Below are 14,048 nucleotides of genomic sequence, written 5' to 3'. Positions count from 1 at the left end.
AATTTTTCGTATGATGAAATAAAGATACATTTAACATAATAAACCAAAATAAATTTTTTGACATTGAAATTTAACAAATATCAATAATATTTGAAATAAAATCATTATACATAATACTTTTTTGAATATGATTAATTGCATGTTTCTTCTTTATCCATCTACTGGATCTTTCCATTCCAAAAGTGTTAAAAGACTATTCATAAAAAACAAGATATAAGAATAGAATATTTTTTTCTCTGATTTCTATAATTAATTCTTTATAGCAACAAAATATGCAGATTCTACTGGACAATCTCGGATGGCAGCTGGCCAGTGACCCAGGTTGTAAAGGAGTTAAGGATAACTGGCCCCTATTCAGGCGTTACAGACGCGGAGAAAACCCATGGGCGTAGCCAGGAAGGGGCATGGGTGGGCATGGTCTCCAGTTAACCTGGTGCCCCTCCCCAGAAAATTACAGCCTCTACTAGACCCCCCATAACAAAACCCTGGCTACGCCAATGAAAAAACCCTGAAAATTTACGTGGCCAGCCCGTCCTGGCGAGGATCGAACCGACGACCGAACTCCTAGTGTTCAGCGAATGGAACCGCTAGGCCATTGGTGGCCCGGCTTTGAACATCATCACTGAGCCATCGCATTGCCTGGCTCTATGTGAAAAAAGCTTTCTTAATGTCAGCAATGTGTCGGTCCGAAGGCCGAAGCAGTCTCCCTTTCAAGGCTATACTAAAAAGTGATAATAAATAATATTCTTATATTCTTTTAACTTTAACTTTAGAAAAAAAAATATATTTATTTTTCAAATAGGCTAATGTAATTCTGAAAGAAAAATAATAATTATTTTAAAAGGATTTGAATTCTATTAGATTTCTGAAGCTTTTTTATTAGAAAGGTCGCGGCCGAAGTTTTCATCTCTAAAACGTCTTTTATCTATCTAACTCCGACGGCCGGATTGCCGAGCGGTCAAGGTGACAGCCTACCGCCCTGAGGAGCCGGGTTCAAATCTGGGGACCTATTCTGAGCTCTTCTGATAACTGAACGAGAGCGATACACGGGACATTCAATAAGTCCCCTTAGCGAAAGGCAGTTAACGAACCTTAGACAAATCGCTATTCTGTGCTTCACGTTAAGTGGGTTTCGCTACGGGTAGTCGGTCGAAATGCGTCTGGGTTCCATGCTATCGATAGCTATTACGCTTTAACCAATCACAGTTTAGTTAACATTGTATTTTGTCACGTGACTGCAACCCGCCATTTTCTAAGCGAAGCACGTGCTTTTAGCATTGTCGTGTACTAGCGTAGTGATATAGTTTTGTTTTGTTTTAAAATGTCTGGGTCTATTTTGTCAGCCCATCCGTTAAGCAAATATTTGTTTTTAAAAATTGTAATTTATGTGATAGATAGTCATTTTATGTATAGTGTATAGTTTACTGTTAAGTTACGTATATAGAATGTATTTTTTAAAATTAAAACTAATGAATTAAAGCCGACATTAAACTTAGATAAAATCTACAAAATAAAGATTTCTATTATTACATAATTCTAACATTTTACAATTATACAAAGTATGTCTAAGTTTCTTTGTATATTTCTATATAACTTCATGTAATCAATGTATTTTTTAATTCATTCATTAAGAATAAAATGACAAAATTTTGCCACAAGTTCTACTTCTATAAACCTTATAACCAAATTAGAATTAGTACACTCAAACCTATTTTTGTGCGGTCTATTTTTGTGCAATTTTTTATTTGTGCGATTTCTTTTGTGTGCGGTATATGAATTTCAATCAAATTGGTATACTGCACAAAAATAATTGCACAAAACACATTGCACGTATAAAAAATCGCACAAAAAAGGACCGCACAAAAACAGGTTTGAGTGTATTATGATTAAATGTCAAATGCAATACATCTTATTAAATGTAAATATTATTTGCATAGACGTGGAGTGACTGGAAAGCAAACATTAAAAGTAAAGCCTCACAAATAAAAAAAATCAACGTTTCAGACAGGAGGTGGGCCTTCAGTTAATCAAAAATTAACTGAAGCTGAAGAAAGAGTATTAAATTTAATCGGTGTTACTGCTGTCCCCTCTCTCCAATTGCTCGTGAAGTAAAATCATTCTTACACGAAAAGACGCCATGTTGTTTTCACTTTCGTTACGTTCCTAACGGCAGCTCGAGAGTGACCGATAACAAAAGCTTAGTTATCGCACGTGGCTATCAGCACCGAAAACGAAATGTACGGCTCGGAATAGCATTTTCACAGTTGATTAAAACGCGAATCACGTGGTTCCGATAGAAACTGGTTTTTATCGTATTCATAGTTTAACGACACTACTGAGAATAGGTCCCCTGGACGGATCGATAAATCTCCAGGAATTTTTCGGGATTGTCCGTCCGGATAAGTCGGGCTCCATCTCTCACCGCCTGGCTGCCCATTGTGGTCAAACCCATAATGGGTTTGCTAAAAGAGGCCCTTTTAGTGCCCATACAGCGGAAAGAGTTAAAAGAAAAGAAGCCACTACTTCCCTCAACAAAATATGTCGTGACAACAGAAAAAACGCGTTGGAATTTTCCTATTGTATCTTACGGTAGGAGACACGGTTCTAATTAAAGTCAAAAATAATTATTTAGTGTTATTACACATCCTATAAATATTTTAAAATAGTTTAATTTGTTTATTTATCTTCACTGGTAACATAAACGTTTTCACCATTTTTCAACAATATCCAATTGCGAGATGTGATTCGCTTGAAGTTCAAACGTCAAATGTGTACTACTACTTGCCGTACAAGTTTAAAGTTTGAACTTCGGCCGCAACCTCTCTGTTCCATCTCTTCTCGAAGTCTATTTTTTTGTTAAGTTTTCTTTTCGCCGCAAGAGGAAGGATATTCATTAAACATTAAAACTTAATGTCACAAAAGTGTAAATATATATATATTTCAATTTAAACAACCACAAACTTCATTTTATTCATTTAATTGTTGGATAAAAGGTAATCACATTAATATTTAACAGGATAAACAATCATACATTGAAATTTTGTGCCAATTAATTATCCTTGGCTAAATTTGATTACTTGAAGACGGGCGCCTGTACGTTGGGATACGTATCCCCTTTTCGTCTGTGTTTCCCTTTTCAGAATCCCATAAGGGCCCCAAATTCCATTATCAACAAACGGAAAATTTATGACTTCTAGCCTATTCTGCAAATATAAAAGAAACTAATGAACGATATTTGTTATTTTATATTGCCCCATGCAACTTCGTCGTATGTTGACAAAAACTTGGCTTGAAAATATGGAACATTCTGTTTTCGAGGCCAAATTAGCTCCAGCCATCTTGTAGGAGCGCTGATCTAATATTGAATCAGTTTGAAGCTTCTCGAATAATGTATACTTTTTATAGCTTGTTCCTCCCTTTTGTATAGTCTGCGGGCGCCACTGCTTGAAGATAATAGCAAACTTTATAAAATAAAAAATTATATATATTTCGTTGTCAAATATCGAGCTGTTAGTATTACTTCACAAAATGTTTGTTCGTTGTAGTGGCGTATTACCATTAGGTTGAGTAGCCTAGATGCTCGAAAGCAAACGAAAAAGTTTAATTGATATATTATTTTAACGTAATGTCACACTATTTAACAAAGGATAGACGTAGTTAACAAAAAAAAAAAAAAAAAAACAGGATAGACAAGACAAAGTCAGAGGGAGCCTTACTATAGCTCAGCCTAGGAGCCTGAGGGATAGTTAGTCTGTCACTGTTGTTTGTTAATTTCACCAAGTGTTATTAAATTTGGTTGTATTTTTATGTATATTACAGTAAAATGCTGCAAAGTTATAAATTGATAACTGCAATTGTAAAATTAACGTAAATTTATAAGTAGTTTAATTAAAATATCTATCACTAGTAGAAGGGATCCGAATATGTCTTTGATTAACGTAAAGTTGCAAAGTTAATCAATTGCACTTTTTGCCCATAGGATTGTAAACGTTCCGGAGAATTGATAACCTGACGATGGCCTGTTGATCAGGTTGAAAACGTTCGTTTAAAGCAGTAAAGTAGGTTCTCAGCAATATATAAAGTGTATGTGTTATAATATATAATGAGTCTATGTTGAAGATAACGTGCCATTGATAAGCTAGTGACAACAGTAGTCTAGTTTTCAATTTTATTCACTCAAATGAATCATCAAAAAAATTTTCTAGTTAATTACATTGAGCAAAATTGAGACCAACTAGTAAGTAGTCAGCAAGTGTCTACTACACTCGTCCAATGTAACTGAGGCTTAATGTTTTCTTGCAAGGAAGGAATTAATAATTTAGCCTGGCTAACTCGTAGTCATTTTCTTTCCCCGATCGTCTAGCGTAAGATTTTACATATTAAATCAAAACTGGTTAACTCGAATGGGTTTTGACACTATTTATTTTCATTATTTTCTCCGGAATTTTTATTTAAATTAAAAAAGTTAATTCATCTATCGAATGATTAGTTCAATCAGAAACTTTCTGTAAAGCGAGGGAACCACTGACTAAAAATAAATTTCGTGTCATGTCACTGGGGACAAAGTCTTCCAGAGTGTCACCTAGATACTGTTTTTTTTTAATGAACATTTTGTTTTGATTGTTAATGGATTTCTCCGACTAGCTGAGGTAATAAATAAAAGAAAAAGCTATTATAGTCTATTCTATGTAAAACTTTTATAAAATACGACAATCGTAACGAGTGGTATGTTTGTGATAAAATATAAACAAATTAATTGCAATATTTCGCGCCTAGAATTAATGTCTTTACTAAACACTTAACCAAATCGTTGATTTGTTGACTGCTAAGCGTTTGAGTTTCCGGACAACACCGAAGATTACATTGACACGATTCTACGCACGGAAATATCGTATGGATAGTTTATGGGTCACCAATAAACCGATGCACGAAATCAATTTTTAGCCAAACCTCCATAATCTGAATATTTTTCCCCGACTGATTCGAATTAACTAGGTTCCAATGTAGCTTTTTTACTTTGTTCTTAGCAGTACGTACAATATTCTATTTCTTTGGAATTTCCCCAAGTTTGTTTTGATCTGTAGGTTTAAAAGTTAGGTGGATCATCTTATAGATCAATGAGCTGCCTACGTGAAACGCCGGCTGAAATTTCCTACTTGTCTTATACATCCTTGTTCATAACACATACTGTACTTTGTCATAGTTTAAGATTTGACTGTTTTAGAACAATTAAGTCAATTTGGCTTGTTTTGTATACAAGCCCAGGCTCTGAGGTATTTATTGTGCATACAGGCTTTTCTTGCATACCAGACAATATACAGAAATCTATAAACATTAACCTCAATAACAGCATATACGACCACTTTACAACAAAACAACCATACTAAATATACTATATAGTCAGGAAATTCTTAAATAAACTCATATAATCATCATAGAAATATTGTATTTTTTATTTTACCAGCACATTACACAATAATCACGAAATTTCGTGTTACATTCTCATAATTTTTATATTACTATTAACTTATACAGAGTACTCAATTTGCACATACATTGTGTCTGGATTGCACATAAAAAAATTTACTCAAATTCAGATCAGTTATTCCACAGAAATGCATTAAATACACAATAAGCATTCTGCAAATGCATAATCAACAATTTTTTTGGTTATTTTAGACAGATAAATTTTATTTTGTTTATTATAAATAAAAAACAAAATACTATCAATAATCACAAGTACTGAATGACAAAGAGTAATTAATATTCCCAATTCGCAAAACTATATGCAGGGTTCCTACTCAAATTTTTGTTTTGAATTCCCTGACTTTCCCTGACCAACTTTGTCCAAATTCCCTGACCCTCACATTTCTTACAGTATGGAATATCGACATAATAAAACAGCATTTTATTTACTGCGAACATTGAGTATATCTATCCCTCTTTTTGCCTAGTTGTATGTTTCAAAGACTGCCACATTAAAAAAATACAGTATGCATACATCCTGTAGAAAAATGTATGATAGAATCCACAACTTCAATGTAATGAAAAAATAAGCAATTTACAAATGAAACATGAGCTTTTTATTTTATCATTATTTATCAATATTATTTGTATGTAAATCTAGTAAATACAAGATAGAATACAGTCAACAGACAGTATTCTTTGATATACAAATAGTACTGTACTGTACTTAAAATGAACTCTTGACTTAGAAACACATAATTTTAAAATCTTTCAACAAAAAGAGTAACGTTTTTTAAACAGCAACATAATTTTAACAAAAAGTTAAATTTAAAAATTTTCAAATAAAGCATTTGTTCCCTCATAAAAAAAATCGATTATGTAAAAAAAGAAATAGTTTTCTTTTGTCAACCACATTATTTCAAAATGGTGTAAAAATAGATTGTATATAAAGAGGGATAGGTGTAAGTTTTTACTATAGCTTCTCTAACAAATCCACTAAATCTAGCAAAAAATTAGCTGAATTGGCAACTCATTAAAAGAAAAAAATGTTTTGTTGCCGCCATTTTGATTTTGGTTTTGGTGTAAAGGCCAGAGTTTTAATAATTATTTTTAATAATTTTTATTTATTATTTAATTTTGCATTAAATTTTGTCTTTGCATAAAATTTTCTTAAGAATGCAGACAAAATTTATCTATTTTAACCCTTAATTACAAATCTTATAAATATTGCAAATCATATCACAAACCATGTTTCTCACTTTTATAGCAAATTTTAATAAATGAACTAATGTTTTCAGCAATCTTAAATAGTTCTCCCCAGGTTTAACATAATTTCAAACATCAATTAGAACATAAAATTTGAAACTTCACATTTCACTTGTGAGATATGATGACTCTTTCCCTTTGGGAAAATAAAAGGGATAAAGTTAATTCTCGCAACGTCAGAAAAAGTCGAGGGACTAACAAGTTGTGGGAAACATGGTACAGATGGACGAAGACACCTTTTTATACCATTTAACCCGTTTATTGTAAAAATATGCTTACAATATAGCTAAAGTTGTCTTCGTTTCTTGTCTTAAGTTCATAGTGGTGGTAGTGGAATCTGGAGCAATGTTCAGTGAACAATCCGGAAAGGAAAGTTCATTTGATTTCTGTTTGATGTCTAGCACTAACATATATCACTCGTGTTTTTCCTGAGTTAGAAAAGTCCTCCTTTTGAAAGGCAACTGTTAATTTGTGGAAGGAAAAGGTAGCCCTCAATCGTTTCCTGGATTGGTTTCGGACCATCACCCACGCTTTATGATGGGGATCTAATGGATTCTCCGATTTACTTACGTCAATCGAAGAATCCGAGTTCACAGAAGTATACATTGTCTTTTCAAACAATGGAAAATCCAACTCCAATCCAAATGATCAATCTTGAGAGCTGCACTGTCTTGACTATTTCTCAAGTTTCTATAAAAAAATTTTTACTCATTCCTTTTTTTTCATCTAATAATTTAATTTTTTTACGTTTTTCTATTTTAGTGAGACTTGTATTTCTATGACGTCATAGTATTACGAAAATTAGGATTCTTAAAATGTATAGAATTTAAATAAAATAAAATAAATGCACTCAAACCTGTTTTTGTGTGGTGGATAAGGACCACATAAAAGAAAACGCATAAAAAAACGCACGAGTAGCTATAAAAAATAGTTTTCGCAACACAAAAAGTATTTTTTTATGCGGTGAATAGGGACCGCATAAAAAAAGTCTCACGTGAAAAATAACTCAAAATCGTACGAAATAACTAGGAATTGCTTCTTTAACTCCTTGGGCCTTTTTCTGCAATCCCTAATGGGGGAAAAAATCCTCTAAGAAGTTTATTTTTTATATTAATTATTTCCACTTAAATACGAATCTAACATTAAAAAAATTTGCCGGAAATAATTCCCGAAATAAACACCCTCCCAAAAAGTGGTTTTACAGAAAAACTATATAAAAAGTTAAAAGTAATCGTTAAAAAATACTTTTATTTGATAAATATAGCTGCAGGAAGTGTTATTCTTTCATTTAACAAGGCGTGAAATTTCACACCTGCAGTCTACATTTAACACAATATTTCTGATTTTTATGCTATTAAAATACCAGGGGACCGAAAAAAAGGTAAGAGAAAAAAATTTTACTTAATAAAAAATGAAAAAACTTGATGTCATAGAAAACATCCAATAGAGTTTTAAAAAATTTTACAGAAGTCAATTATGTTCCAATTTGATTGAAATTTTCATATACCGCACAAAAACAGGTTTGAGTGTACAGAAATAAACATCAAACGAAATTACAATTATATGTTAATAAAATATAGAAGTTCAGCGCATAGAATCGTAACTACAAATCTTTTTCTTTTGCAACATAACTATAAAAATTGTTTTGTTGTTGTTTCGCACAAAAGATAATCAAATTTATTTTAATTTTTTAGTAATTTAATTAATTTTTTAAAAATTTACCAGCTTTTTAAATTTATAATTAATTATAAGCAAGTTAACATTGGTTAAACTATCGGATTACCTAGATGATTTTCAAAACGATAACTACAGTATATCTATTACAAGTATGATGCCTAAATTTGCCAAAATCAGTGGATATTTGTTACCCAACATTATTTCTGTTAAACTAATTATTAAACTATGTATGGAAGTTGCGGAAATTAACGGGAGAGGGAGAAAAATACGCTTGCAGTACAGTTCTTTTCAAGGAAAGGTGTCAGCATTTTACTGTAAATGTCGGGTAGCTATTTATAACTTTTTATGTTGTATAGTAATGTTTTAAACGTGAAAAACAACTAAATCACGGATTTTTACTGATCTATTTAGCTATTTTGAAGTGAACAATCTAATAAATTACGATTTCAAGTTTTAAAAGTTTGTAAACTAATTTTTAATTAGTTATTTTTTATTCTAATTAACAAATTCATCTTTTTATAATCGCTGAATTATTAAAATTAAAAATTAAACACTATTACATAATAGTAGTTTATCCTGTTATTAATCCACAACTGTAAAATTATATGGCTTTAGAACGGTGAAAAGAGCCATTTCAGATTCAAAACGGATTCTGGTATATTTTCTTATTAAAGATTGCAGCATTACTTCTTCCGCCTGCAGATGGCTACGCTTAGTCAGCCATATTCAGCAAATAAAATCAACAAGGCAGTTAAGGAGACAAATTCCCTGACTTTTTGACAGTTTTCGACAAATTCCCTGACTTTCCATGACTTTTTCCAAAACTAATGAAAATCCCTGACTTTCCAGGTGTGTAGGAACCCTGTGTATGATATATTTCAACAATCTCCTTGGCTTGTTTCTCTTCCAATCTGATTATTTCAATAACATAATTCTAGTCTTATGCAACAACTGAAATTTGATCAAAAATGCATCAAAATTAGAATAGTTTATGTAAAGCATGACAACACAAACATATTTATTAACAACACAAATCATCACAATAAAAACGACTAAAAAAACCAAACAACTGCTTACCTGTAATAAGCAAGTGCAGCCATCTTCTGGCTTCAAAATGCTCCTGTAACAATAAATAAGTCAAAATGAGGATCAGCTTCAAAATGTGTAATATGTCAGCACAAACATATTTATTAACATAATCAGACATGCATAGCCATCTTAAGGAACAAGTCCCATCTGGTGGAAACCGCGAATGCTAAACCCAAATCATCACAATAAAAACGACTAAAGAAAAACCAAACAACTGCTTACCTGTAATAAGCAAGTGCAGCCATCTTCTGGCTTCAAAATGCTCCTGTAACAATAAATAGAGTCAAAATGAGGATCAGCTTCAAAATGTGTAATATGTCAGCACAAACATATTTATTAACATAATCAGACATGCATAGCCATCTTAAGGAACAAGTCCCATCTGGTGGAAACCGCGAATGCTAAACCCAAATCATCACAATAAAAACGACTAAAGAAAAACCAAACAACTGCTTACCTCTAATAAGCAAGTGCGCCATCTTCTGGCTTCAAAATGCTCCTGTAACAATAAATAAGTCAAAATGAGGATCAGCTTCAAAATGTGTAATATGTCAGCACAAACATATTTATTAACATAATCAGACATGCATAGCCATCTTAAGGAACAAGTCCCATCTGGTGGAAACCGCGAATGCTAAACCCAAATCATCACAATAAAAACGACTAAAGAAAAACCAAACAACTGCTTACCTGTAATAAGCAAGTGCAGCCATCTTCTGGCTTCAAAATGCTCCTGTAACAATAAATAGATCCAAATGAGGATCAGCTTCAAAATGTGTAATATGTCAGCACAAACATATTTATTAACATAATCAGACATGCATAGCCATCTTAAGGAACAAGTCCCATCTGGTGGAAACCGCGAATGCTAAACCCAAATCATCACAATAAAAACGACTAAAGAAAAACCAAACAACTGCTTACCTCTAATAAGCAAGTGCAGCCATCTTCTGGCTTCAAAATGCTCCTGTAACAATAAATAGAGTCCAAATGAGGATCAGCTTCAAAATGTGTAATATGTCAGCACAAACATATTTATTAACATAATCAGACATGCATAGCCATCTTAAGGAACAAGTCCCATCTGGTGGAAACCGCGAATGCTAAACCCAAATCATCACAATAAAAACGACTAAAGAAAAACCAAACAACTGCTTACCTCTAATAAGCAAGTGCAGCCATCTTCTGGCTTCAAAATGCTCCTGTAACAATAAATAGATCCAAATGAGGATCAGCTTCAAAATGTGTAATATGTCAGCACAAACATATTTATTAACATAATCAGACATGCATAGCCATCTTAAGGAACAAGTCCCATCTGGTGGAAACCGCGAATGCTAAACCCAAATCATCACAATAAAAACGACTAAAGAAAAACCAAACAACTGCTTACCTCTAATAAGCAAGTGCAGCCATCTTCTGGCTTCAAAATGCTCCTGTAACAATAAATAAGTCAAAATGAGGATCAGCTTCAAAATGTGTAATATGTCAGCACAAACATATTTATTAACATAATCAGACATGCATAGCCATCTTAAGGAACAAGTCCCATCTGGTGGAAACCGCGAATGCTAAACCCAAATCATCACAATAAAAACGACTAAAGAAAAACCAAACAACTGCTTACCTCTAATAAGCAAGTGCAGCCATCTTCTGGCTTCAAAATGCTCCTGTAACAATAAATAGAGTCCAAATGAGGATCAGCTTCAAAATGTGTAATATGTCAGCACAAACATATTTATTAACATAATCAGACATGCATAGCCATCTTAAGGAACAAGTCCCATCTGGTGGAAACCGCGAATGCTAAACCCAAATCATCACAATAAAAACGACTAAAGAAAAACCAAACAACTGCTTACCTCTAATAAGCAAGTGCAGCCATCTTCTGGCTTCAAAATGCTCCTGTAACAATAAATAAGTCAAAATGAGGATCAGCTTCAAAATGTGTAATATGTCAGCACAAACATATTTATTAACATAATCAGACATGCATAGCCATCTTAAGGAACAAGTCCCATCTGGTGGAAACCGCGAATGCTAAACCCAAATCATCACAATAAAAACGACTAAAGAAAAACCAAACAACTGCTTACCTCTAATAAGCAAGTGCAGCCATCTTCTGGCTTCAAAATGCTCCTGTAACAATAAATAGATCCAAATGAGGATCAGCTTCAAAATGTGTAATATGTCAGCACAAACATATTTATTAACATAATCAGACATGCATAGCCATCTTAAGGAACAAGTCCCATCTGGTGGAAACCGCGAATGCTAAACCCAAATCATCACAATAAAAACGACTAAAGAAAAACCAAACAACTGCTTACCTCTAATAAGCAAGTGCAGCCATCTTCTGGCTTCAAAATGCTCCTGTAACAATAAATAGATCCAAATGAGGATCAGCTTCAAAATGTGTAATATGTCAGCACAAACATATTTATTAACATAATCAGACATGCATAGCCATCTTAAGGAACAAGTCCCATCTGGTGGAAACCGCGAATGCTAAACCCAAATCATCACAATAAAAACGACTAAAGAAAAACCAAACAACTGCTTACCTGTAATAAGCAAGTGCAGCCATCTTCTGGTTTCAAAATGCTCCTGTAACAATAAATAGATCCAAATGAGGATCAGCTTCAAAATGTGTAATATGTCAGCACAAACATATTTATTAACATAATCAGACATGCATAGCCATCTTAAGGAACAAGTCCCATCTGGTGGAAACCGCGAATGCTAAACCCAAATCATCACAATAAAAACGACTAAAGAAAAACCAAACAACTGCTTACCTCTAATAAGCAAGTGCAGCCATCTTCTGGCTTCAAAATGCTCCTGTAACAATAAATAAGTCAAAATGAGGATCAGCTTCAAAATGTGTAATATGTCAGCACAAACATATTTATTAACATAATCAGACATGCATAGCCATCTTAAGGAACAAGTCCCATCTGGTGGAAACCGCGAATGCTAAACCCAAATCATCACAATAAAAACGACTAAAGAAAAACCAAACAACTGCTTACCTCTAATAAGCAAGTGCAGCCATCTTCTGGCTTCAAAATGCTCCTGTAACAATAAATAGAGTCCAAATGAGGATCAGCTTCAAAATGTGTAATATGTCAGCACAAACATATTTATTAACATAATCAGACATGCATAGCCATCTTAAGGAACAAGTCCCATCTGGTGGAAACCGCGAATGCTAAACCCAAATCATCACAATAAAAACGACTAAAGAAAAACCAAACAACTGCTTACCTCTAATAAGCAAGTGCAGCCATCTTCTGGCTTCAAAATGCTCCTGTAACAATAAATAGATCCAAATGAGGATCAGCTTCAAAATGTGTAATATGTCAGCACAAACATATTTATTAACATAATCAGACATGCATAGCCATCTTAAGGAACAAGTCCCATCTGGTGGAAACCGCGAATGCTAAACCCAAATCATCACAATAAAAACGACTAAAGAAAAACCAAACAACTGCTTACCTCTAATAAGCAAGTGCAGCCATCTTCTGGTTTCAAAATGCTCCTGTAACAATAAATAGATCCAAATGAGGATCAGCTTCAAAATGTGTAATATGTCAGCACAAACATATTTATTAACATAATCAGACATGCATAGCCATCTTAAGGAACAAGTCCCATCTGGTGGAAACCGCGAATGCTAAACCCAAATCATCACAATAAAAACGACTAAAGAAAAACCAAACAACTGCTTACCTCTAATAAGCAAGTGCAGCCATCTTCTGGCTTCAAAATGCTCCTGTAACAATAAATAGATCCAAATGAGGATCAGCTTCAAAATGTGTAATATGTCAGCACAAACATATTTATTAACATAATCAGACATGCATAGCCATCTTAAGGAACAAGTCCCATCTGGTGGAAACCGCGAATGCTAAACCCAAATCATCACAATAAAAACGACTAAAGAAAAACCAAACAACTGCTTACCTCTAATAAGCAAGTGCAGCCATCTTCTGGCTTCAAAATGCTCCTGTAACAATAAATAGATCCAAATGAGGATCAGCTTCAAAATGTGTAATATGTCAGCACAAACATATTTATTAACATAATCAGACATGCATAGCCATCTTAAGGAACAAGTCCCATCTGGTGGAAACCGCGAATGCTAAACCCAAATCATCACAATAAAAACGACTAAAGAAAAACCAAACAACTGCTTACCTCTAATAAGCAAGTGCAGCCATCTTTTGGCATCAAAATGCTCCTGTAAGAGAAATATTTGAAAATCCATAACACATGTGAGCAAACAGATCATGTAACTATACAACTGTTTGTTGTTCAGAATAAATCCTTTAGAAAATTGTGAATGTTAAAAAAAGTAACAAAAAAAACTCACCTGTTATGTGTAAATTCGTTTTCTTTGTAATTAAATTTTATTTGACTAATTCTGTATCACACCTAATTTTTTCCATCTGATGTGCTTTGATCCTTTTCTTTTCGTATATGAACACTTTTTACTATGCCCTTCCATTTAAAACATTGAACATTATATTTTTACTATTATTTGA

At 33.2% G+C, this 14,048-nt stretch overlaps 2 long non-coding RNA genes across 3 annotated transcripts; both read right to left on the bottom strand.

The window, feature by feature from the left end:
* Nucleotides 1–8,880: 8,880 nt before the first annotated feature.
* Nucleotides 8,881–9,778, bottom strand: LOC136978647 (uncharacterized). The gene is made up of 3 exons (XR_010881257.1): nucleotides 9,721–9,778; nucleotides 9,487–9,529; nucleotides 8,881–9,360 (listed from the first exon to the last, which is right to left on the bottom strand). It is a non-coding gene; the product is annotated as an uncharacterized lncRNA (long non-coding RNA).
* A 409-nt stretch (nucleotides 9,779–10,187) lies between these two features.
* Nucleotides 10,188–13,225, bottom strand: LOC136978648 (uncharacterized). Of its 2 annotated transcripts, none has more exons than XR_010881258.1 (3): nucleotides 13,000–13,225; nucleotides 12,063–12,105; nucleotides 10,188–10,231 (listed from the first exon to the last, which is right to left on the bottom strand). It is a non-coding gene; the product is annotated as an uncharacterized lncRNA (long non-coding RNA). The 2 variants fall into 2 exon arrangements; XR_010881259.1 differs by lacking the exon at nucleotides 10,188–10,231 and adding an exon at nucleotides 11,833–11,871.
* Between the last annotated feature and the right edge of the window lie 823 nt (nucleotides 13,226–14,048).

The sequence above is a fragment of the Centruroides vittatus genome, unplaced genomic scaffold (assembly GCF_030686945.1).
Source record: "Centruroides vittatus isolate TY-2023 unplaced genomic scaffold, ASM3068694v2 contig_549, whole genome shotgun sequence".
Taxonomy (NCBI): Eukaryota; Metazoa; Arthropoda; class Arachnida; order Scorpiones; family Buthidae; genus Centruroides; species Centruroides vittatus.
This window is presented reverse-complemented; position numbering and strand designations above follow the sequence as displayed.